Source organism: Lepisosteus oculatus, chromosome 3, assembly GCF_040954835.1.
Source record: "Lepisosteus oculatus isolate fLepOcu1 chromosome 3, fLepOcu1.hap2, whole genome shotgun sequence".
NCBI lineage: Eukaryota > Metazoa > Chordata > Actinopteri > Semionotiformes > Lepisosteidae > Lepisosteus > Lepisosteus oculatus.
The window spans coordinates 68,082,587-68,109,870 of NC_090698.1; the positions used below are offsets into that span (position 1 = coordinate 68,082,587).

At 37.2% G+C, this 27,284-nt stretch overlaps 1 long non-coding RNA gene across 1 annotated transcript in view; it reads left to right on the plus strand.

Moving 5' to 3' along the window:
* Positions 1–6,044: 6,044 nt before the first annotated feature.
* Positions 6,045–27,284, plus strand: part of LOC107079402 (uncharacterized) — a 29,510-nt gene continuing 8,270 nt past the window's right edge. The window contains exons 1-2 of the long non-coding RNA XR_001480376.2: positions 6,045–6,571; positions 7,243–7,500. This is a non-coding gene — a long non-coding RNA (uncharacterized lncRNA). The remainder of the gene's footprint in view (positions 6,572–7,242; positions 7,501–27,284) is intronic.

The window sequence follows — 27,284 nt, forward strand, 5'->3', positions numbered from 1 at the left end:
GGCACAGGAGTAGTGGTGCAAGGGTCCACCGTGTAGCGTTGCTTGCACAAACATGATCTGCATGGAAGAGTGATCAGAAGGAAACATTACCTCCGATCTCATTACAAAAGTCAACATCTGAAGTATGAAACACAACACCTAGATAAGCCAGAGGCGTTTTGGAACCAAGTGCTGTGGTCTGATGAAGTAAAAATTGAACTCTTTGGCTACAATCACCAAAGGTACATTTGTAGAAAAAAAGGAGAAGCATTTGAAGAAAAGAACACCTTGCCAACTGTTAAGCATGGGGGTGGATCTGTTATGCTTTGGGGTTGTGGCAGCCAGTGGCACAGGAAGTATTGTGCGGGTAGAGGGAAGAATGGATTCTACTTAGTATCAACAAATCCTGGAAGCTAATGTCCCACAGTAAGTGAGGAAACTGAAGATGAACAGAGGTTGGATATTAAAACAAGACAATGATCCAAAACATACTGTACCTCAAAATCAACCATGAACTACTTCAAGAAACGAAAGATTAAGGTTTTGGAATGCCCTTCACAGTCCCCAGACTTGAATATTTTTGAAACTCTGTGGGTAGATCTCAAACATGCAGTGCATGCAAAATGACCTAAGAATATTTCTGAACTAGAAATGTTCTGCAAGGAAGAGTGGGGAAAAGAAGACACGTTTGGAGGCTGTGTTTTCTGCCGAAGAGGGTGTTACTAAGTACTGACTGATAGGTGGCCAGATGTTTGCACATGACACATTTACTCTTTTATTTTTTTCAATCTGTTAAATTCAGCAAATAAATGGTAACAGTGCATTAAAATTTGAAGAAATATGTCAAGTTTAAGTTTCTTTGCTGCAGAGGTTGTTAACTTCTTTTCACTTAGATAATCAACAAAACATGTAGTTTGGCCAGGGGTGCCCAAACTTTTGCATACAACTGTACTGGGTCATAACAAGTAATGTAATAGCAAAAGAAGAAAACAAAATATCCTCAAGCTAGAGAATACAGATCAGGAAAACACAATTGAACCACTAATTCTTCAAGTGGTACCTTATCAACCAAAAGAGATAAGTGGCTCAAACCTTTTTTGAGTGATGTGATTAAAAGATCTCCTCACTGTTGAAATGTTGTTTTTGAAGAAAAGTATGTATAATATTTAAGGAAGATGTGTGTACTGTATGTAACAAGAAGTTATGATTTGTAAGAAAATTGTAAGAGAAGCCTTAGAGGGTTATGATGAAATGCTTAGACTTTTGAATAGACTTCCTTATTTAGCTCTCAGTTGAATAGTTGGAAAACTTGAATGGAAAGAGTGAACACGTATTCATTTAATAGAAAACATTTGATATAGAACCCACTTAATAAAAATATTTAATAACAATAATTTGAAAGTGACAATAAGATTTGTAAAAAGGGAATGCAGTATACAGTAATAAAAAATACAAAATAACTTTAAACAACACCTTAATTAAAATTAGTTTAATTATTTATGATACAGTAAACTATCCATCGCATATACTCTAGTTACTTGTTTATTAAGCCTGTGCCGGCACTGAGCAAGAAATAGTGTGTGAATGCTAACCCTAACCCTAACTGGGGCTTCAACTGAGCAGTTGCACAATCATCTATGAACCCTTCCATTAATCGGATTTTGACATGTTCCTCCAATAAAATTGTATGATTGAGAAACAATTTAAACCATTGATCGAAGCTCTTTCAAATGCATTAGATTCCCTAACATCCTTTTTCAACTTCTATCCCACTGATTCAGTTTTGTGATGGAATCACTGAACGTTGAAGGGTGCCATCCAGGCACCCAAGAGTTTCTGAAAAACAAATTTTCAGAAAGGAGCAAAAAACACTCGTTCTTAAGCAGGCTTGGGCCTGAGCATAAAAATTGACAAAGCAGTGTGTGAATGCTAACCCTAACCCTAGCTGGGGCTTCAACTGAGCAGTTGCACAATCATCTATGAAGCCCTCCAGTCATTGGATTTTGACATGTTCCCTGAATAAAATTATATGACTGAGAAACAATTTAAACCATTGAGGAAAGCTCTTTAGATTTCCTAATGTTTTCTTTCAACTTCTATCCCACTGACTCAGATTTGCGGTGGGATTACCAAACGGTACAGCACACCATCCAGGCAGCCAAGAGCAATCTGTCAGAAGAGTTTCTGAAAAAAAATTTCAGAAAGGAGCAAAAATCACTTGTCCTAAAGCTGTCTTGAGCCTCAAAGTGTGAAAAAATCCTTATAACTTTAGCATCACTTCCAACGAATGATAATTATGTCTTTGCAATTAACCTAAACCACAGACCAGTTGAAACACATTGTTTGGGACCCAAAAGAGTCATCTGCGACCACACGGATTAAAGATTGTTTTGTTTTTTGTTTAGCATGGATATTTGGGTGATGAAAATGAGCATACAAATAAGGTTGAAACAATTTCGCTGTCATTTCTTTCAAGAGACACTCATCCGTCACTTGTGAGCTAGACATAGACCACTTCTAGGTCAGCCTTTTTTAGTTTAGGTTACATTTAGTTTTTTCATGGATTCTAACAGTTTTTGCAAAACTTCCAAACTACTGTACAGTATATATGCAAACTGAAGTTGAGGTCACATACTTAGTCATATACTGTACCTATTTTTGTGCTTTTGTTTTGAACTTACCATTTAGGAACATAAGAATATAAGAAAATACTAACAAGAGGAGGCTACTGATTAGACTACTAATAGCTAATTGATCCAAGAATCACACTCACTTTCTGATAGAAGCCAGGGCTTCAGCCTGCACAGCATGATTGAATAGTTTTTTTCTCAAATCCCACAACTCTCACAAAATACTTTTAAATAGTGAGCTCTGTGATTAAATGGAAGGATAGGTACTGTAATTCATAGAGATGTGTTTGTTCTAGGAGAAAAGATGCATACTGTATGCTCATGCAAAGAACCTAAATCTATCTTTCATATACTGTATAGACTGAGTGTTCACCATTAAGCCTTTGCTACTGTACATTCTGAGGAGATTATGCTTCTAAATAAAAATATCACAGTGCATTGTGACTGCCCTCTCGATCTGAACTTTTATGCTGCAAGACAGAATAATGGATCAAAATAATAAATTGGATAGACTGCAGACAGATAAAACTGAAGAGTAATGTGCTAACAATTTACATTCAGCTCACATTAACAGCTAGACCAAGGAAGAGCAAGGTTTTCTCTGTGGTTTACTGAAATTGAGCAATACTAAACCGATCCATTAAAAATATTAATTTTAAAGACTGCTGTAATCATGCATATCAAAGTTAAGAATGTATTGAATATGATTTGCTTCAAGCTCTATTTTTTTATTTTTGCAGAAGATAATGTTGCTTTAGTAAGATATTTAATGTGTTCTTTCCTTTTTTGTGTGTCTGGACTTTGGCTCGCCATGCTGTAAACACAGGATGTAATTTCCAGCTTGATATTTTGGATTTAGTTCTTTGGAAAACTGTCTTTGATAAAAACCTTCTCACCCACTGCTTCTTCCCCAGGGGAGAACAGTTCGCCTTGATCCTGCCTCTGCCTTTTAGTGCTGAAGACCTTCGATCTATAACTCTGCTGCATCAGAAATTGCATTTTGCCTTAAATGTGTTAGCCACTGAGGAGGAAACCTTTGGAGATGAATGTGTCTCTCTTTTCTGATACTTGTCATTGATATTAGCAAATACCAGCAGACCACCAATGCAGTTTCCAGGTCACTGAGCTGTGTATAAGGTCTAACAGATGTATTTCAGTATGAGTATTTGTTTCATGAGTGAGTAGAGTGAGTGATCTTGAATTCCATCATGCCAACAAGACATTAATGACTGTTACTCAAGTGAGGTGTTAGTGCCATTCTTTATGCAAGATGTATATGATTCATTTATTTCACTATCTGGAAAATTATCTCAGAGCTTTGCATTACTTTTTTTTCTACATAGTGTAGCAATCTGGGACTCCATTTTTGCAGCTGAATTTGCTTGATGGAGAAATTTAGTTCAAGTGCTCCTAGTTGAGATTAAAATCCATGGGTTTTACGTCAGGAGTCCAGACACCTATCAAGTACTCCAGATTGTCACCCCTGTGCTCATTTCATAATAGACAACGCAGAGACACTTGGATGCTCTTTTTAAAGCACAGTACATGCTCATGTGGCCCGTTTTGTGAGTTACTGTATCATAAGCCCATCCCAAGAAAATTCCTGATGCAATAAAACACTGGACTTGTCAGGTATCTGTACTCCTTACAGAGTTGTCAACTAGAGCTGCATCATTCTTCAGTCTAGTTTATTATCCTACACATATACTACAGTATGTGACTCACACTATATTTTCATTAATAAAACATGGTGGATATCTCCAATAAATATGTTTCTGGAAGAAAACAAAGACATCTACTTTGATTGTTTATGTTCTTAATTTCTGCATATTGTGGGCAGTTTCTTGAGCTCTTTTCAGTTATTCACCTCAGACTTAAAGATGTAAAAGAAATCTGGGTGAGGTTGCTCATGTAATTACCAAATGTGAAAAGTTTTAAGACCAATAGAAAAAAGATAAGATAAAAAAAGAAAAAGATAAAAGATAACTGTAAGAGATGTATCACCTGTTTAAGAGTCTTCAGAAAGGGAGAGATTTCATGGATTTAAAATGCCCTTTTCTTGACTTTATTATTTAAACCAATTGCACTTCCAGTCCTTAGGAAATTACTGTAGATACTTGTACTTCTTTAGTTACAATTATTTTTCTTACAGATAAGCTACTTTAAAATGTTTAGCGTGAGGCCACAGTAATTAATATCTGAATACTGTATGACTGTGAGTATTCTGCTTCCGTAACAGAAATTCCCACTTTGTATTATTTGCATCATTTTCTTAAAATTGTTCAGCCCACAAATCTATTGTCTTTATAAATCTTTTCTCATTTTTCTGCCAAATATAAATCTGTACTCCATGTTTTTCTTTTTTAACTGAATGATAGCAATTTCTACATTTCCTGAGAAAGTCAATATTATGATCATTCATAATTAAGCTAATTCTATTCCACCTCAATCGGGTGTATTTCAGACACATTTTACATTTGTTTAAATGATTACATATTTCCGTTATTTAAAAATAAATAATTATAACACGTGTCTGTGTATAAACAGTACATATACACTAGTAGTCAAAATGATTGGGTCACTTGAAATATAATGAAGATTGGAATAAGCCCCTTATCTACTTAGAAAGGTTCTTAAAAAGGTTACTTTAATTTCTGCTGCCATTTTAACCTACAATTTTCCATCATTCTTGTTCATAGTAAAGGCATTCTGTCTCACGTTTAGAAGTACAGTATATCACTGTCTGTTGTTAACACAGCCCAAATCATTTCCACAACATTGTATCTGCTAGTTGTACTCTTCTCCTCTACAACATATGCTCCATGCTGGATTACAGTTTTGTCTTTCTAATTTAAGAAATCAATGTTTAATCAAGTTTAGTTTATTATTTAATTTTTAATAAAAGATTAAAGTTTCTGAATCTATATCAGAGGATCTCACAGCCTTTTTGTTTTTATCACAGCTCCTGTTTGTAAGCTTTTGTGAGATCTCATCTTCAGTATGTTACTCTGTTGACACTGTACATGGACATGGGCTACAATTACTAAAACCTAATTAATAACCAGGGCCTGGTGGCATTTTCCCAGCCATAGATAAAGAAATAAGTATTCATAGACAGGATATTTCAAAGTCTTAATTAGAATATGAAATGTTCACACAGATTGGGCAATTGCAAATGTTAACACCACTGCATAAAAAGGGGAACAAACCTAAACCAGAACCATAAACTTATCCGTCTTACTTATATTACTGGTCAAGTTATATTAATGGTAGCTTGAGCTCATAAATGCATAAATGCTCATAAAATAAAAAAAACATCTATTTTGACAGCAAACATCTTGTTCAGATGGCTTGTTAGAATAAATCACACAAGCTGGCTGTCTCATAAAAGTTTAATTCGCAAAACAATGTGGAACCCAAGTTAATCAATGCTCAAGGCACCGATTAACTAAGTCATCTTTTATCAAACGTACGTCACCAGCCCTAAGTTTCCCGTTGCTCAACTAGGCAAAATGTTTAATCGTATTATCTTCATTGTCACAGGCTTACAGTTTTTAATGCCTCTGATGTTATAATTCCAGTGACTTGCAACAGAGGAAAACAAAAACTCCTCCTGGTCGGATTGAGCTGTAAAAAAAGTACATTCTGTGATATGAATGAACATTACAGTCCATACAGTAGCTACACGATTTCCCCTGAACTTCAACTGTTATACAGAAGTTTTTTTTAGGGGGGGCTAAGACATCCATATACTCGATACTCGCAAATCGGACGTCACCAGGATCATCCATGTCTGGAAATTCACGGTGGATTGTCCAATGGGAAGGGAAGGAGGCCCCTCGGGAGGTCAGATGGAGTTATTTTGCAGACAATACTGTCCCTGCGAGAATGAGAGGGGCAGTTGTGATACAATGCCTTGGTCCTTGCTGTTTTGCGCCCTGTCGTGCTGCTCAGAACTTTTGGTAAGCGGATACTGTACAGTATATCTTTGAGGACCTCTTTAATTCTTTATAAAAACCGATGACTACATTGAAGAAGTTGTGAACTGATGTTTGGGAATTCAGAGCTCTTCCTAAGATTCAGTACGCAGCGTTGTCTTCCTCCTGCTTGTTCGATAACTTGTGTACTAGAGAGTGAATAATCGAAATATCTCCAGTATCGAATGCAATTACATTTTTTTGTGTATCTGTAACGCATGATGGCATTTTCTTCAATACAATGTGAATGTCTTCAAGAAAGTTGAAAGACCATATGCAAAACTGCAGCGTAAGTGACTGTCTTTGGACGCAGTGCGTCCATAAATGTACACAAGCAGTATACAGCCTCTATGGTTTAAATAATTTATCGGTCAAAAGGGCAGGCTGTGTGGAATACCGGGGTTACGAGCTGTTAAGACAGAGAAGAAATAAGACTTAATGAGCCGTACGGATCGAAACTTAAAAATAGATACTGTTCACTGTGCCTGTTCATCTGAAGCAGTGTGACAGCCGCATAGGAGAAAAAAAAAACAACAACCGGTGAATTCCGTATTACATTGCTTCTAGCTTTATAAAATAACTAATTAGTCTCCTTGCAATTTAGAGTTGTGGCTCTCCCTTATTCACCTTCCCATTTTCTCCTTGTTTCTTCACAGCCGAAATGGTGAATTAGAACGCCAGTCCTGCTGTTTACAGTCTCCGACTCATCCGTTAACACGCCCGAAAAGACGAAGATCAGATTTGTTGTGATAAATTGACGGAAGAACTCATGGTTTTAAAATAACCTTTTTTGACGCTTACAGTTTTTTTTTTCTCCCGTGTCATGGATCGTGCTACTTCGGATGAAAACCTGGAAATGTAGTTATTGAAGAGGATTTTAAATAGTATGTCGTCTCGTCGGTGGAATTGAACAGGTAGGCAAATTGCTTTCAAATGTCGCTTTATAATCGATTTAGAAAGAAGTTCTATAGATGACTTATCTCTGTTAGGGGAGGATGATGGACTGCTGCACCTTAAACACATAAGGCAGTTATTTTCACGCATATAGTCTATAACCTTATCTGGGAAACACCTATAACCTGCGTGTGCACAGTCATGAACTCTTAAAAGAATGAGTACATGTTCAGTACCGTGTTTACCAGCGCACCTTGCTCTGCTCGACTAATGCCGAGCTAACGCTGTGGAAAAGTCTCAACTTGGTAAATTACATTGTTGCACCGTAAACTGAAAGTTCAGTCAGGGCTAAAGAGCAGCGATCGTCTGGAAACGAGGATGCTCTTCCTTCCCGTATTTATTTTAACCCCCTCCGTCTGATTTACATGAATGCGACCCTGCTAGTTGAGTTCACTTGTTTTTTTTCGAATCCCCTGTGTTTGTATTATTATTACCAATGTAATGAGAATTAATGAAGCGATGCATTTGACCTCACCGGGTTATGAATTCGTCTTCCTTAAAAAACAAACAAACCAATATTAAGTTAATAACGAATCGTATATTTAGCTAGGGTTTTGAGAGAGAATGACTAGCTGTATGTTTTGCCTTACAATGTATGATGCATTCTTAGAAAACCCCGGAGGAACGTCATACAAGCAAATCTGTTTTAAAAAAAAATGGGGATGTCTCTGTTTAGCTTAGCCAAGACAGATCATCTGGATAAACCACTTTAGTGCGTGCGTGTCTGTGCGTTCATAAGACTGTTGTGTAATAGCAGATTGACTAGAGGATCAGCCCCCTCAATCCCTGTTATTGTGAGATTTCTGTGCAGCTATTTCCCTGTGCACTACTGACACACAATTGTTCACTGGAATCGCTTCCAGCCGGCAAACATTTCCAACACGAGCAGACTACCGTTTACACGGTGTTCACTAGAAATTGCGTGGAACACGTATCAAGGCCACCATTTCCATCGCACCTGTCCGCAATGAAAGTTCTGACTTTATTTTTCAAAACTTGTTTCCCTGGGTGTCTCGGAACGTGTCTCTTTTTATATAGTAAAAGATAATAGGCCAAATTGTAACATTAAAGGGGATTTTTGCAATCCACATGGTTTGATTGCAGCTTTAGCTTTTTGTGTTGACTATACTGGGCATGAATTCACAAATATTTACTCAAGTTTCAATGCTGCACACAGCTCTCTGCAGAACACAGAACAGCAGCATTAGCTGTACAATTGATGTTGTAATTAATGGTTAAGGGTATGGTAGTTCCTTTCCATTTAATTTTACTTTAAGCATCTTTAAACACCAGAATGAGTGAAAGGGTGCTGTGTGTGCAATTGTATGGTAAAAGCAAAACTTGAACTCTTTGTCCAGTGATTGTGCTGCTAGACACTACTGTGTCTGTGTTGCTATCCAATAAGAGATTTAGTGGAATTTTCTAGACAATTGTATTCAGTATTTGTAGTCCTCTAAAAAAACCTCAAAACATACCTTAATTTAATGAACAGTGACCACAAAGGAGGCTTTCCCAATATAATCTATGCATAAAACAAAAGTCATGTTGCTATATTTTAAACATAGTACGCTGTTATCCTACTGAATCACATTCATCTCAAACATTTCAGTTTTCATACATTTGTTTGTTGTTTTTTTCTAAATTACAGTATTTATATCAAAAATCTTCCTGGGGGCCTTTTGGACAAACAGAAATAGTTGTTGTAAAAAGGTTTTATTATGTAGTGCTAAAAAGAGGATATTGTCAAATAGTAGCTTCAATAAAGTGAGCTCTATCGATACAAGAACAGTGCTTATCAATGCTGTCTTTAAGAGTATAAAATTACAAACAAGAAGAGGCCGTTTGGCCAGTCCCAACTAACAGTGTCTTGAAAGACTCCTGAGAATGTGACAGGAAGAGAAACAGCAAAAGAAACTAACCAGTCTGGTTAATTGGAATGTGGAAAATAACATATAATTTAATATTATATAACATATAATATAATTTAATATTGCAGTGGGAATTGTAGTAAAGAAATTAGAGGATGATCAGAATGTATGCGCTTTTTAACTTCAGTTATTCATAGAAAGCTGTCTTACAGTATATCTTATTACTCACAGGCAGTTAGTGTAGAAACCACTTTTGTTTTCCGTTGCAGGATCCTCACTAGAGCAAACCATGGAAGGGTAAAGAAAAATGTGGAACAAGCTGTTTTATTTCAGTGCTGAAATCAGCTGTTTAATTCTGATTCATTTTTTTTCAGGTCCAGAAAAGTTTGGGAAATGAACGGTTAAACTCCCCATGTTTTAGACAATCAAAACAGAGCTGGGGCATCAAAAACCTTAGGATTCTCTGTTCTCCCAAAGCTGTCAAATCTAAAAAAATAAAAAAATTTAAATCAGTAACATTCAGACATACCCATGAAGATGATACACTAGAAAGCCAGTTAGCTGTGAGCAGACAAATTTTCTTCCAGTTCAGTGCTGTATGGGTGGATTATCTAGTTATTCAATTAGAGTTTTCTCAGACCACTGTGTGTATTGTTACACATTTCACTTTACACTGTTAGTGTGGCGATATCTTCAATAGGATTTTGCAAGTCATTTATAAGATATATTAGTTTAAGTAAATTTGAACTTATTCTGAAATAAGCACAGTTATCTTAATTTTCCTCTTTCAAGTTCAAGTTTATTGTCATTATACTCATATACAGGTATATGGGATAATGAAATGCTATTTAGCTAGCTCTCAGATGATACGTATTACAAAAAAAACAACAATGCAATTGTATAATAAAAGAAAGACAGAGACAACAGGCAATGTGCAAAACAACATCAGATGTGTAAAAACATGCATCAACTGAAATAAAAGGATAGAAAACTATGGGGAGTGAGCTTTTTGACATGTAAGGTAGAGGTAGATTTCAATGTGTGAGTTTTTGGTAAGAAAGAAGGCACTGTGAGGTTCAGATCACAGGTGAGAGGTGAGAGGTGAGGTGAGAGAGGCTGGAAGTTTAATAGTTTGATAGTGCGGGGGTAAAAACTGTCTCCGAGTCTGGTAGTCCGGGCCCGAATGCTCCGGTACCGTTTTTCAGATGGTAGAGGGTCATACAGTCTGTAGCTGGGATGTGTGGGGTCTTTGATGATGCTTAGAGCTTTCCCCAAGCACCGTCTGTCATAAATGTCCTGTATAGATGGGAGGGCAACCCCAGTGATGGACTGGGCAGTTTCACCACCCACTGTAGGGCTCTGCGGTCAGCAGTACTGCAGTTGCCATACCACACTGGGATGCAACCTGTCAGTGTGCTTTCTGTAGTGCATCTGGAAAAGTTAGTGAGGATCTGGGGACATATCTTAGCCTTCTTCAACCTTCTTTCTTCTTTACCCTCAATTTCCAATATTTTACAGGTACTGCATTCATATTTTACACTGGAAATATTTTTTTTTGCATTTTGCATTAAGAACATGTAGCACTCTTATTTAATTAGCTGTACTTTGTTTGGCAAGAGTTACTTTGCCTTACTGCATGTCCTGTACCCCTCTCTGTTTCATTCCTGAAGACAATTGTGCGCTACCATTTGGGTCCTCGTCACAGTTGACTCATGGCTTAACCCAAGCTCAGATCTGCAGAGTTGGACTGCAGGGGCCAGCCTTTACTGCGCAGTGGTGATAGGCTACTCAGGAGCCCATAAAAAACAGCCTTAACTTTAGTGCTGACGACTCTGCTCATGTCACTGCAGAGCGCTTACATTATTCCCACAGGGATCCTTAATTCAGTTTTAATGGAACATTGAACTACATGTCTAATAATCAGTGTTGTATTCACACAGAAAGCTGAGTCGGTAATCTGTTTCCTCTCTTAATTCTCTTCTGAATCGAAGCACTTTGCTTTATTGTGGAACGTCATGTGGAAAGGTTGTATTTAATGATTAGAAATTAGTTCTAAGGCCAGCCTGCCAACAGGGGCAACATCGGCTTCATGGAAGACTATCACAGGAGAGAGATTAGATCATTGTACTGACCTTTAACCATTCAAATTGCTTTATTTAAGGCAAAATGTTTTCATAGAAGTGGCAGGGATGCTTGATGAGTTAAATTAGTTTTGCATAAATGAATGAGTTCCAGTCTGACTATTGAACATTAGTCTGCAGGAAAAATGTTTTTGCAGATTTCCATCTTGCACCTTTACAGTACATGCAATTTTGTTTTCTTTACTGACAACTAATTTTCTGAATTTAAATGTAGCTGTACATTTCTCCAGAGTAGAAAAGTTGGAGGTCATTTGGAAAAAGAGATAAACACCTCTAGATAATTTTAATTGCACACAAGAAATGCAAGATTTTTATCTGAGACAAATTGATGCATTTATTGTAATTATTGTAGAATAATGGGCAGCATATTCAATATGTGTCAGCAGTGCAATTTTAGTCAAACAAAATGATCATCTTGTGTTGGTTCATTAAAAAATCAATTTAACTTACTGTGTAGTTCTGTACCATTGTACATTGTACTTTTCAATCAGACCCATTAATAATTAAATAACACTTACAGCTTTTTTGAAATTGATAATCTTTGTATAATCTCCCTGGAAATCTACTGCTTTGTTAATTTGTAACAGACAGGATTTAATTATATTTAAATACCTAAATACCTTTTTAAGAAACCTGAATGTATATTCAATAAAGAAACAGGAATAACTGTACTAATATGATTTTAATAAAAAAAAACTTAATTTGTTATAATATAATATCCATGCTTTTGCAAGTACTATACTGATGAAGTATAAGTAGTATTATTGACTATCTTATGTTAAGTATTTTTAACACCAATCAGAATCTTAGACAATTTGAAATACTCAAAGCTATACAGTATACAGTACATATATAGCATATCAAGGACAATAGATAAAACACCTGTATGAGGGACATGAAAATAGGTGTGGCCTAGAAGTAAAGGAGCCGATTTTAGCTGTGATTCAGGTGTAGAAAGTGGTTCTGAGTAAGAGTAGATTTAGCTTATTCAGAATTTTCCTCCGATACCATGCATAATGTACGACAGTAGTTATAGTTTAAAGACATAAGTCACCCTCCCTTGTAGGATAATTAAAGTACTAAAGTATTGGCTTTAAGTTAAAAAATAACATTGATCAATTTAAAGAAACAGCAATGAGCATAAATGTACAGTAATCAGTTAAAATAAATAACATGCATCCAGTGAATGCCTGTACTTTCTGTCTCTGCATTCGTGGTGAGCGTGCCACACTGTACTGAAACAGGCAACAAAACTGTCAGTGAGCACTGGGAGAGTACAACATAAAAATAAGTATAAAAATCTTAAAAACAAGACCATGTTGAGATGGGGATGCTGGGTAGAGGGTACTTGGGCAGGGAGCAAGCAGAAGCTCACTCATGAATACATTTGTTTCACAATCCTAGTCTGTTTTTTCGCTACTTTGAAGGTTGTATTCAACTGCTTTTGGCTCGGTTTCATCCCCCTTGGCCAGATAGAACCACAAAAAATCAAATTTGCGGAGGTTAAATCCTTGAATGGTGCAGACCGGTGGCTCTGTGGCTAAGAATCTGTGCCTGTGGTTGGAAGGTTGCTGGTTCAAATCACATGGCTGGCAGAGGAATCCTACTCTGTCAGGCCCCTGAGCAAGGCCCTTCACCCCAACTGCTCCTGGGGTGCTGTATAAATGGCTGACCCTGTGCTCTGACCCCAGGCTTCTCTCCCTGTCTGTGTGTCTCATGGAGAGCAAGCTGGGGTATGTGAAAAGACAAATTCCCGATACAAGAAATTGTATATGGCCAATAAAGCAATCTTATTTTATCTGTTGAGACCCTACTTTATAAGGATTGAGAAAATTTGTGGAGAGAGGGACCCTCAGTTTGGACTGGTTTAATTGAAAACAGAGTGGACTGGGTCACCATATTAGTTAGAAATAAGGGCTTGGTAGCAAAACAGTACACTGAGTACTTGTGAAACACTACTACAATGTAAGTGGGACATATCTGGGGAAGGGTGTTACTTTTCTGAAGGAATGCCCCTGTAGAGGTGACCGAAATTTGAAAAGATATTTGTGTTTGGAGAGTAGAGAGTATAATTTCCTAGGTAAGGGAAGGTTAGTCGTGAGAGGGAATTTTAATCGTCTCTTGATTCCTTCCACTAATAAACGTGTTGGAGAAGAACAGATGGGATAAGTTTGCGATGGTTTAAAAAAAAATTTTGGAGGATGTTAGCTTACATGATTCCTTTAAAATGTGCAACCTTTGGGTTTACCTGGGTAAAACACATTCAACACTTCAAGGATAGATTCGATTTTTAGTAGATTATCGGCATGTAAGGGCAGTAGTGCGATCATTATGATCTTTTTTGATTGTTTATGTTTAAGATCATGGTTTGAGGTAGGAGTTAAGATTGGAAGCGAACGCTAGAAGCTAAATAATGAGCCTTTGGAGGACAGGGTGGTGAGTAAATGTTTTAATTTATTTTAAAAAATATACGGACTGGCAGACACTGAAGGACTTTTTTGCATCACAAGCTTTACAGTAGGAGTGGGTAAAAACCAATAGGAATGCGAAGGCATGCCGAAGGAAAGGTTGCAAAAAAACTGTGTCACTGGTGTTGGAATTTATAGAAGAAATAAGAGGTGTGAAGAATGCACTGAGGAAAGGGCATGAGCAAAGAGGGTTCTCACGTGGAGAAAAGAAGAAGGGAAAAGCAACGAAGACCTTTAAGTTGAAGTAAGCTCAACTCTGTCAGTGGAGTTTTATAGGACATGTGGGGATTTGCTGGAGCCGGATGTGGTGAGAATGTTTCAAGGAGAGCGAAAAGGAAAGTGTTTTATAATATAATTTACGACTAGGGACAGTGTCCCTAAAAAAACGAGACAAGATTTGAAAAACTTGTAGTCTGGTTTGCTTGTTGAACACAAATTTTAAGTAAGGTTTATCTTTAATAATAAAAAAAAAGGTTTTGGAGGAATAAACCTCCTTGATCAGACTGCCAGGACAGAGTAAGAGAAGCTATCTGTTTTGCAAGAGACGGAAATAGTCAGTAGGCATTAGTAAATTTAGAGTTTAAAAAAGCGTATGATCTATTCCTTCACCAGTAGATTTGTCATGTCCTGGGGAAGTGGGGGTTAGCATGGGTAGGCTGGCTGTACAATGGGAATTCTGAGCACGTTTGTGGTGAATGGGGAGCTGGCGGAGTCAGTGAGAATACATTGTTTGAATTCACTGTTTGTGTGCTGTACAGAACCTCTACTGAAAAGTTTCAGATCAGAAATGGAAGTGGAGAACAAACAGACAAGTCCATTGCACTGCATGGACAACGTGGCATCATCCGTACTGTACTGTGGGTCATTCTCACAGAAGTGGTGATCCGGCAGAATTGGAAAGGTTTTTGAAAGAGAATTGAAACATGTAGAAAAAAATGGAAGAGTGGGAGAGATTACCCTGGTTTATTGTTTTATGTAAAAATGAGATGAGGGCATGTCAAATGGGGTTTCTAGGGTTCTTTCACAGAATGATGAACAATGTAAAAACTGCCTTTACAGTAGCTTTTGAGTTTCTGTTTTATTTTACATTGTTAAAGTTTTTTTTTCTGTGCAGAATGGTTTAAAAGGCATGGACAGAGATTTTAATAGATTAAGGTATTACAGTAAGGTTTTTTTAGATAAAAGAGTTAGTAGAGTATGTTCATTCAAAAGGGTTTGCAATAAGGGACAGTAGTGAGGTTTGGATGAGTGTTAACATTGGGATGTTGGTTGGTTGGTGGCGCATGACGTCCTTCAGGGCTAAGCAGTGATGTACACAAGGCGAATGGACGATGGCTATGAGGTAACACAAACTGTTCTTTGCCTTTTCCTGGAATAGCTAAGATGGTCTGGAAGAGACAGAGATATCTGTGGACTTATTCCTGTTTGGAGTGTATCCACGAGGACTGGCTGAAGAGCAGTTTGTCAAATTATGGGTGGTGCTGACAGCATATGAAATGGCACTGTGGCACATGAGGTTAATTCTGGTTAGACAAATACACTTTTTGTGATAGCCAGAATGTTACAGGGACAGTAGCAGTGAACATTAAGGAAAACTACAGTACTCTACAGGAGATTGACTTTAAACATGTCGACCAGGAAAAGGTAAGAAGCTAAATTTCCAGACATTCAATAACCTTAAGTTCAAACCAGTCATTAAGTATTTGTACCAGTATATAGCTATCGTTAAAGCAATGTGTACGATAACTCTATGCAAGCGAAACCTAGTGATGGTATTACTTTTTAGTTATTATCCTTCTGATTGCACTGAGTTTAAATATATATATATAAATTTCTATAATATATTTAAATATAAATATCTATACTGTATATAGATTTTTGCGTTCTTTTTACTTTTTGGGGGGTTTAGATAACTTACCTAGTTCTGTTGCCATTAAATTTAATTGTTTTGCTGTAGGGACTTAGCAATCACTTGTATCAGCAGTTATAAGGTTATACATGGTATAACTTGGATGTGTTCATTAGGTTGTGTTAAGTTATGTTTTCTGCCTTCCTATAAAGCAACAATACATGAGAAATATATTTCACAAAAAGTTTCTGTGTTTGATTTGTTTTCAAAATATGCATATTATTGTCCATTTGAAAGATAATACTATACGAAATTCTATGTATAATGTCAACATGTGCAAATGTAAATTGTTTATCTGTGTACTGTTTACTCTTCTGTAGGTTTGCACTTTAATTTTAGATTTGTTTAAAACAAGAGTTTGCAGAAATTAATGTAATGTATAACTACAGATAGAGAATTTAAATATTGTTTTGTATCCTTAAGAATCCCAAAGTGCTTTCCCTCTTAGGAAAATTAGGTGGATACTGAAAGTGTGTTGTTGGGCCAGTAGTTGACATTATTTCCCTCTGTACCAGAATTTCTATTCCAATGCCCTGATATTGAATCTGTTCTTCAGGTGAGACATGAATCCAAGGTCAGGTTTACTTGGTTGTTAAAGATCCCATTTCACTTTTAGAAAGAGAAGGGGGGATAACTCCAAATTCCACTTTGTGCTGCCTAAGGTTCCTGCTCTGTTCATTTGCTGAAGGAGTTTCTAATTTTATCTCCTTAATGTGCAGTGTACTGGGGCTGCAGGCCACTTACTGTAGGTGTGTACTGCACTCAAAGTGGAGGTAGTGGCACTTTGCCTATAGTAAATTTCTTTGGGATCATCACTTTTACACTATGTACTTTCTAATTAACTTTGTTATTGTTTACCTATTATAATACTGTACTAAAGAACAAGAAAGGTTACAATCATGAAGAAAATCAGAAGAGGAGGCTATCTGACCCATTACGACGTTTGAATAGAAAGTTCTGAATTTAATGCACAGTTTTCCACAGTTCCCCAAGAGCACCATCCTCAAGAAAAAACAGAAGAATCCTCATGTACCAAGTTAATGAATGCACCTGCAAATACAGTATACAAGTGGGCTGGAAAGGAGAAAGAGAAGAAAACGCAAGTCTTCCGCTGTTGAGGCTTCTTCATGGATACCAAACTTGTTTTTTTTTATTCGCTCTGTTCTCCAGCATTAAATTAACCTCTACTTCTTCCTGTGCAGCTAATGTTGTTCCCCAGTTAAACCTCTTCAGTGCATGCCAGTCATACAGCACTCCACTGTTACACTTCAATGTTCCTTACATTCTAAAATCCCTAGAGCTAGATACTTGTACACTGGTGGAAAAAGAAAGCTCTCATCCTAAACTCTGATTGAACTGGCTTTTACCAGTTGTCCAAAGACAAAGAAGTCTGAATATAGATTTTTCCTTCTGTAGACAGTTAAACATAATAAATAACAGATCATTTTAAACCCAAATTACCGTATACTAAACAAATTTAGTAAGATATTATCCCATTTGGCTTTCTTCCAAAACAACTAACATTTGTACCCATATACTGTATGCTGCTGTGCATTTCTCTGAGGCAGTTTAAGTGAGATATCTTGCTTAAGTGTACAGGAATAGTGACCCACCTAGAACATCAACCCTCCTGTTATGAGTACAGAGCTGTAATGACAGTGCCACACTGCTGCCTATTGTAATGAATGCACTTTGTAAAAGAATATGATAACAACTTTCGTTTCTGTTTCACTCATTAACTGAATGTCAATCTCAGAACAGAGTGAAAAGCCTCCATCTAATGTAGGGAGATCTCTTGCAAACTTAGCAGTTTGCAGTTCTGAGACATGATCTTTGTAGTTCTTTCCATACCTCCATCCATCTATTTTAAACAGCTTTATCCAATACGGGGTCACTTTTCCCAGAAGTCAGTTAACCCTCCAGTATGCCTTTGAACATGGGAGGAAACTGGAGCACCTAGAGGAAGAGGACGCCCTTGCAAACTTCAAACTTCACACAGATAACACCCGGGGGTCTGGAATTGAACTTGGGGCCCAGTTCTGCGAGGAAGCAGTGCTGACCACTATACCACTGTGCTGTATCTCCAGAAGTTTTGCCTTCCAGGCCCTGGGTTCAGTTCTGGACCTCGGGTATTATCTGTGTGGAGTTTGCTATTCCAGAGTAACAAAAAACAAAAGCCTATCAAAGTTGGTAGCAGTTGATGCTGATGAAAAATGCATGAAACAATCAATTCAGTTTCTAACTGAGGTTCTTCTATGTATTGAACAGCACTCATTTGTCTCTAAAAATACATGACAGGAGACTGAAGAGTGGGGCAATGGTCAGATTTGTCTAGTGTTCATACTGAACCAAAGCAATAGTGGACAGAAATGTTCCTTATCTCAGTGAGGAGTTCATGTCATTATATCTGACTATTTGCTGTTATGACAGACTATTTAAAAAAATAATCACCTCATTAGAACAAAAATAATTGACCTCAATACGAGGGCTTTTAGAAGCTGCAAGAGGCACACAAGAGGTCAAATCCCCTTCTCGTTTGCAAGAGGCATTTTGGGAAGATAGAAATATTTGCTGAATGGGTTCATCAGTGTAAAACCTTATACAAATAATGTGCAGGTCCTACAGAAAAGTCCTGTAAAGAAACCTTTTAGTTGTCTATACAGAATTTCTGTAGATCCGTATAAGGTCATCCTTCAACAGAAAAAATGTGCCATTTTGTACCGTGTTTGAAACTAGAATGCTTTTCAAAATATTTCCAAAAACACATTTTGTAGGAACAGCTGTGACCAATGCTTTGTGTACTGTTAAAATCAACTGTAATGTGAGATGGGATTTTTTATTGGCTTAAATTAATTTTGTGAAAGACAGTTCTCACAGTTGCTAAAAAAGCAGTTCTGAATATTATCGATGTCTCTTTAATACAATAATTACAGTGTGAAATTTCCAACAGATTTTTAGTTGGCTAAGAAGAGTTTTTTCATCGCATTTGATGACAGATATGACAAATAAGTAACATGAGCATAGAGTTACTTAGAGTTGATTAAAGTTCAATCAAGTTTGTTCCTCACTTTAACTTTGCAGTTCTCTGTAGAAATATTCTGTATACTGTATACTGTACCAATCCTGGCTACCTTATTTGAAGTTATGTGATGCTTACCATTTTTGAATAACTACCTACAGTACCTGTATGCTTGAAGAGAGAAATAGTCCAAAGAGAACTTTCTTTATTATCAGGAATAAAAAAATAAATCTATAACACCATGTGATAGTGGTGATGCAGTGTCTAAGTATTGATCTCCTGCTTGAAAGAAATTTAGCAAACATTAATTATGGATTATTTTTTATACATGATGTGTGGTACAAATTGACTGAGCTGTTGTACTGAAGTGAAGGTATTGAATGTGTTATGCTGAAAGTTTTTTTTAAATCAAACATAGACATCTTTGCCATGAATTACAGTTATGATAAAATTGAAAAAATAATCTGCTGTATCACTATCCATTTGTACTGGACTACTCACAGATCTTTTTTGAAATGAGATAAATCTGCACATTTTAGGTCAGTCTCGAGAGATAACAGGCCTGCTGTCTCCAATTCCACATAAACCTGACTCAGGTCAGCATGTCCATATTTCACCCCCTCATGTGCTGGAAATGTTGGTAGATAGTATTATGACAGGCAGAGCCGATTGAAATGGTCGTATGTCACTATTATCTGTGCATTGTCATTAGGCAAGAAATGTGAATATGTTCATCATCAATGAGACTAATGAAATAAATGTACAAAGATTAAATTTAGACAGTAAGACTATGGCTACTTTTCCTTTTTTATTTTTGTTAATAACTGTGAATTAACAAACATAATGGTCTAGCTGGTTTCAGAGTCAGACTCTGATAATGCTGTAACTTATGAAAATATGCTTTCTGTCTTCTTCTATAAACCTACCAGCTTACCTTCTAGAATTTCATACAGATCAAAATCCATGTAAATTATTCCCACATCATCCTGTTACTTTGACTTTACTGGGTCAGTGCGTTGTTACTCCGCAGCCGGTTGCTGCGCACTGCCACGGGAGAAAAGACAGACTGAGATCTAACTGCAGGACCTGGGTTTCTCCATGAAGCTTCGGAAGAGCCGAAGTGTGAGAGAAGGAAAGCTGGCTGGCAGACGCAGACGGGCTGGGAATCCGGCTGACGGACAAAAAGGACTGACGGGGAGAGCCTGGCGGCAAGCCGAGGCTCAAAGGGAAAACCCCACGAGTCGGGGGGGACAGCAAGAGCCTGGCCAGTTGAGGCTGACAGGAAAGGTATGGCAAGCCGAGGCTGACAGGCAGGGCCTGGAGAGTCGAGGCTGACGGGGGACACACATCACTGGATCAGTGCTGACAGCGGGTGGTAATCAGGAAGCAGAAGCCTCTAAGATCCATGGTTTCGCGAAAACAGTTTTCTCAAAGCAGGCTAGAGACTGCACTGCCCTAGGCAGCTCAATGTCAGAGCACTGAGCCAGTGAGATTTCGAAGCTTGAAAGTGGTGCCTAATTGGAGGGCTGATTGGATGATTGGGTGCCTGATTCGAAGGGAAAATGGTGAATAGACAGTGGTGAAGAGCCTCACCTGGTCCTCACAGGCTCAGGAGATATGCAGGGGTTTCCCGGGGAAACCAGAGGCTGTGAACTGCTCCCAGCTCAGGCGAGACAATGGTGGGTTGACTTCAGGAGCCGATAAAGCAATTTTATTTTAACATGTTTGTCCTCACTCATTAATGCTGCAATCTCTGAGCCCTGAGATTGATCTAGACCGAGCTGAGACAGGCATGGGAAAGACAGACAGAAGGTACAGTAGGGTGAGGGAGGGCTTCTGGCAAGCTTGAAGTGATTCCTTTTCTCTATTTGGAAATTGTTTTCAGGAACCCAAAATAGCGTTTTGAATTTAATGGTACAACGTTTTTGACAGCCATCTCCACATACTATGGCTCCACATAGTATGGCTGACTAATTGATGATCATGTTCTGAGCTGGCTTCAGTTCTTGCACTTGCTCTTCTTTAGGGTGTGAAGCTACACAACATATTTCTGTTTGTTCCATTCTTGTGAACGTGTTATTATTGCCAGTAAGAGCACACATCTCAAGCACTATAAAAAAACCTTTGAGTAAGCATGCAAGTCATCAAATTGAGAAAAGATGGGAACTGTTAGAGAAATGACATTTATATATTATATCATAGAACTCTTCATATTTGGTATTTTTTTCTAAAATGATTTCTGTTTTCTGCCTTCACATCAAGGGAATCTTGATGTTTGGGAGGTGGTTTCAATCTTACCAGGTGAGCAAGTCTGTTTGGCAAGATTTTACTAGTTGGAAAATAGAGGCAGACACAGGGTTCAGTGTTTTTTTTTTATTTAAAAACAAATGAGTTATCAAAGATTCTTTGTGTTTGTTTTTGTAGCATTCCATATATGATATGCAACCCTCCTTGTTTCCATGTGCCTTTAAGATATGAAATGTCTTAAGTGTTTTAAGTTCCATTTAACTCTTTAAAGGTCTAGTGTCCTAGTGGACCCCAACTTGAAATCTGATGGCAGAGTTTATTATAGCTAGTGTAAGTCTACCTTTTAGTGGCAACTAACAATTATGTGCTGCTTCTGATTTCTCCTTCCTCACCAAAGCTAAAACCTCCATGAAAAACTGGGCATCAGAGACCACATTCAAAGGGAGAGCTTATACCCCAGTGTTGTTTAACACAGGCCAGAGGAGAGAGATTGCAGGCAGACAGGATTAGGTCCTCTCAGACTGAGAGATCACAGAAGCCTAGACTGACAGAACTATCAGACACTCCATACTCTTAGGACAAATTGAATACTGAAACTGTATCAAGGAGCTCTCTCTCTAGTTTGACATCAATAAGAGAGCTCCTGCCATTGTACCCTTTCCATTGCTCAGTTCTCTGAAAAAGTGCTCATATACTGTAGATGTCAGAGATCCAACCTTCTAAGCAATTTGTGTCCATCAGATTTGCTCCAGTGTATTAAAAATGTCCTGCCTGTGATGATAGACCTCCAGAAAAAAAAATTAAGGCATTATCTATTGTCCATCATCATATATCCAGAGTGAAAGAAAAAAAAGCATTACATTAAATTAAACAGATATGGTAGGAACTTGGCATTGCTTGTTCTTTTGAATTCAGTAAAATTGTGGTCCTTACCCGTATTGCTAGGTAATACACCTAGTTTGGCTTGCAAGAATGTGAAGACTTGAAACAACCAGGACTGCAATTAGCAGCAGTATCTCTGCACATTTCAGACCCAAAGGTGATTTAGCTGAGAAGCTGAACTGCATAATTTCCCTTTAAGCTCAACATGGCACAATAGCTCCTCCTCAATTACCCTGCTAACAGTAGTATTAAAAGGGGATAATTTCTATAAAGCTGTTTGGAATTAATTGTCTGCAGTGTCCATCAATTTCATTTCATTATGATACTGGGTCTGCAAGCTGGGTAACCACCAATAAGAATGCATGGCTAGAGCCATGCATTCCACAGTGGAGTCTGTTATTATAAAGCTACACAGTTAAAGTCTGAAATAAAATATAAACCAATTCAATGGTATCATACTGTAAAAACCTGTAAACTGTTATGATTTAAATTCCTCTTTCAGTAAAAGAAATAGCTGGAAAAAATGTATGCTGTTTTTACTGTGTGGAAGTAGAAACTCTCATTTAATTAAATCAGGATGTTCTATTAAAATGAGCATGTTGCAGATGCTTCATGGTACCTGAGGCATTTTATAAAATTGCATGTGTAGTGCTGTAGATCGTTTTCCTTTTTTTAAGGTGACTAGTCCATTCATCTGGTGGCTTATTGGTTATTTTAGTAATTATCATATTTAATAATAGTCTGTTTTCATATTAGTTGTAAAATATATAGTTCACAACCAAATGAACCAATACTGTCTCCTTACACTAGAGGAATGTAAGTTGTGAATAACTCAAGCTTGTATTCAGCATTTGAACTTTAATTTTCAATTAAAGAAAAAGTGAATCTTGAATGTATAACTTTCCCAGGATAAACTGGCAGTATGCAGAAATTTTATTTTAAGGAGAGATGTCTGTTACAGAAAAACATAAAGTTTTTAATTAAGCCTGTGCAAGAAATTAGAGTGACTGGAAAAACTCTTTGGCTTTTCCAAAAAGCTGTTTTTGTTGTAATCTGTTGTGAAAGCCCACAATAAGCAATCTGACAAGGAACAGAGGGGTCCGATTTCTCCTGAATTCCATTCAAGTTCTTTGCAGATCAACTTATGACAAAGGCAGTAGTACTGTACTTAATCTTTAAACAGCACTGGCTTAGGTGCTTATGCCAAATCAGCTCTACTGGTACAGGTTTCTGTATGAAACTGGCAGAAACTGGATACTGTTTTTCAGCAAGATGCTTGTGCAGCATAGTTCCACATAACAAATCCTTGTTTTGTTGATACCGAATAAGCTGAGCACATGAGTTTGTACTGTGGGTGAACATTTGGTAAAAAGAACATGCAAACACCATACAAAAAAATCCTTAGGCTGAAATCTTTGCCTTTCATCAAATGACCTACTCCTCCTACAGCAACAATAATTGGCGAACGTGTTGAACCTTATAGTACTATTGACTTACCAGCGCTCTCAAATGTTGGTACACAACTGCCAAAAAAAACCCTTGGTTTCCAGAGCTGCAGCCACGCCTGGGACAAGCCTGATACCTGTAAACCTACAGGGTTTGAGATCAATTAGTTTTTTTATATCCTTCCTGTAATAATGCTAACGCTTCTGTGAGTAACTGTGGAGCTCACACTGTGTAAAGGGCACAAGTATACAAGGAAAAATATTAGTTATACTGTATACGGGTTTTCCAGCTGGAAAAAGCTTAGGCCAGGTGGAAACAGGAGATTTTCAGACCAAGGCGTTAGACCGTGAGATTCGCTCCTGATCTCCAAACCTAGCGATCTGATTTAATACATCGCGGCTAGCAAACGATATTGAGGTGTATTGGTGTGAAACGGTATTTCAGCATGGATCCTTGTGTATATTTTGTTTGATTTTTGACCAGGGAGCCTGCCTGGCCTGTGGGAAACCCTGCAGAGTATATTATAAAGTGAGGCAAATTCCACTTTTCCACAATCTGTGCCAAGGCTTGGAAATGGTTATTCATCCGTGACCCCACATAACCTGGCAGCATCATCCCACAATTTTGGATAAAGAAATTCTATTGTTGGTTGTAAATGCACTTGCACATAGTTTCCACTTGTGCTCTCATGTTTACTGTTCATTCTAAAGTAATACTGTATGCTGATTTGGCTCTGTCAGTGCCTGTAAAGATTTCCAGTACTTGTACAATTTTACAGTACTTGTCGTAGGTTTTTACAGTACTTGTTCCTTCAGCTTGTCGGTGTAGGACATTTCCTTAAGCCCTGGACTGTATCTGTTTGCTGTTCTCTGAATTGATTTCAATGCAGTAATATCTTTGTATATTACGATTACTAAAATGTTAAACAATATTCTAAACAATGTTTTACTAGAGTACAATTTTAACATAATACCACTTGATTTCAGTATACGTTTTAACTCTAAATTCTAATATTTTTATTGCTTTCCCATATTGTCTGTAAGACAGAAATGATGTGTGAACTGTAAGCTCATTATGTACAGGTATTGTGCTAGTTTTGTTTATGTTGTTTTGTTACAATTTACTTGTAAAAAAGCTAAATCCTACAAAGAAGGTTGAATGTCTTTGACCCAAATAGGAATAGTTGTTCTATTTCATGTATTATTCTTCCACTGTGACAAATGAGGGTAAATGGATTGGGTATTAGGGCCAAAAGGTCTTTAATAATGATGTATTTAGTGCTTAAGCTGGGCCTGTTCATAAATATGTCCTGTCTTATTTAATAGAAACTGTCCCCCTGTTGCCAATGGGATGACCTTTCATCCTGTTTTTGTATTTGTCAGTCACATGATCTCCATGCTTTTCTGCTGCTGTCCTGCCATGTGTCTGTGTGACAACAAAGGCTTGGTATCATATCTGCTGTGCCAACAACACCCCGCAAACGACAATGCTAATAGAGCCCACAAAGACCACTTTAGCCAGTTTTGCTTATGCATGGATTTTTAGGCTTCTAATGCCTTCTCTTGTGGAACTTTGTTTCACTTTAGAAGAATATTTCTTCTGAACTGAAAGCTTTGGAAGGCCATAATAAGCTGAAAAAAACACATATTTTGTAAAAACAAAATTGAATTACTGTAGGCAGTAGTCCCCTATTACATGGTAATTGTTAAATTACAAAACAGAATAATGCTTTCAGTATAATTTAATAATTGATGTTGTGCAGCAGAAATTAAATCCCGCTGAAGTGCAGAACTTTGAAATACTTTATTTCAGGGCAGAGTTATGAAATAAATATTAATGAATTGTATGATTAAATAGTGACAAAGGCATTGTTACCAATTGGAAAGAAGGGAAATTGTGATAGTATCACAATTGTAATAGTAATAGTGTAATAGTGTCATATTGATAATATGTTATTTGAAGAGAAAGAGGTTCCTGTTTTTCTTAACATCAGTTTTACCATTGTAAAGTACAGCAGTTCTCACTGGATATCTAATGTATGCTTTTTGATTTCATGGCAGGTTTAGTTTATCAAAATTGCATATTCAGAATAAAAGGTTCATTTTATACAAATCTTTATCTTGTTTATGATAAAATTGAAAACCACCAATATTTTGCTGAGTAAACATACAGTACTTATATGAGGAATCAGACCTTGTCCTTTCATCTGAATCAAGATTTAGATAGTAATGTACAATACTTGACTGTGGTTTAGACATTTTATTTTCAGTATATGGATATCAGGAATTTATATGAATCTGTATATGAATCAAATGTTAACTTAATTATGATTATGAACTTAATTATGATCATCCATTTTGATTTAATTATGATTTCCTTGTGTTTTTCCCAAATGATAGTGAGTATTAAGGTTTCACTGGAAAAAGCCATATAGCTCCTTGCATTAAAATATTATGAATCTGTTCCTTAACAGTTTAAGGAAAGAGGTGTCAGAGCACAATTAATTTTCAATAACAATCTTGTGAATGAGGAAATGGTACTGTGTCTAGAAAGATAAACAATATGTTAAGACATCTACTTGCTCTTATTCCTTCTGATTGCTGATTGTACTTAAAGTTTAGTTACTGTATATTTTCTCTCAGTAGGTTCACCTTGCTAGCCTGCCAGACTGTCACAAGACCAATTATTCAAAGTTACTGAGGCAATGGAATAACTTTAACATTTCTTTCAACATGGACCTTATACAAATTATTAATTAACCTCCTGCAGGAGCATAGAGAAACAGAGCATTACAGATCCCCACAGAGCATTTCAACTGAACATTATCTCACATTGGCACTGATGAGAAGAGACTTTCTGTAATTAAAAAGACATCCGGTCAGACCCTCTGTTATCATCCCTGTGCATCCCTGCATAGGCAGTAAAAGTGCAAGTGGCAAGACGATATTTACCTTTCTGCTTTTATTCATGGGTAGCCTTGTACTCTGCTGTACAAATCGAGACGTCGATAACAGTATCGTGTCTCATACTCTGCAAATCTTAGAGCTATTTCTTTCTGGCTGTCTGCTTCTGGTGCGTCTCATGTCCAGTGTTATTTGTAACCCATACAGTATATAGAGTAGATGACCAAAAATGTTTATATCTAAGAAGGGTACTAAAAATGTGGCAAAATGACATGTGAATTCCGAAAGGATGATGACAATAAAATAACACTTTTTGAAGGGCAGTGTAATGTATTTCAGCTGATACATTGTGGTACACTTTCAAAGCATTGAAATAAGGAGAACGGTGTTCAAAAAGTTTTTTGTTTTAAAATTAAACCCGGTGGACAATCCACCAGTGACATTAAAAATTCAAAAGCAGCACTTCTGAAAAACAAATAGATTCCCATGGGTAACATTTCTGAAAATGCGGAATAATTCCAGGAACGGAAGTACTTGGAATACGAAACATTTCTTACCAAGGGGGTGATGAGAGCTGAGCCTCACAGAGCTATCTTTGGAAATACTAGACTTATGCTGGCTTTAATGAGTTCTCATGTTCAATGATGAAGCAGATGGCTAAGAGTTTAGTCAAAATAAATCTCTGCTTGTTGTAGGGGAGATTGTACAGAAGTGCAAGCAGGCTGGTTAGGGTGACTGCGCACATAGCAGGGAGTTAAGAGGGGAAGAGAGGAAGGCATGATCGGAATGAAAGAACAGTTTCTGCTCTCACTTCTTCAGATGACATCTCTTCTGACATGACGCATCTGGTTTATAATTACC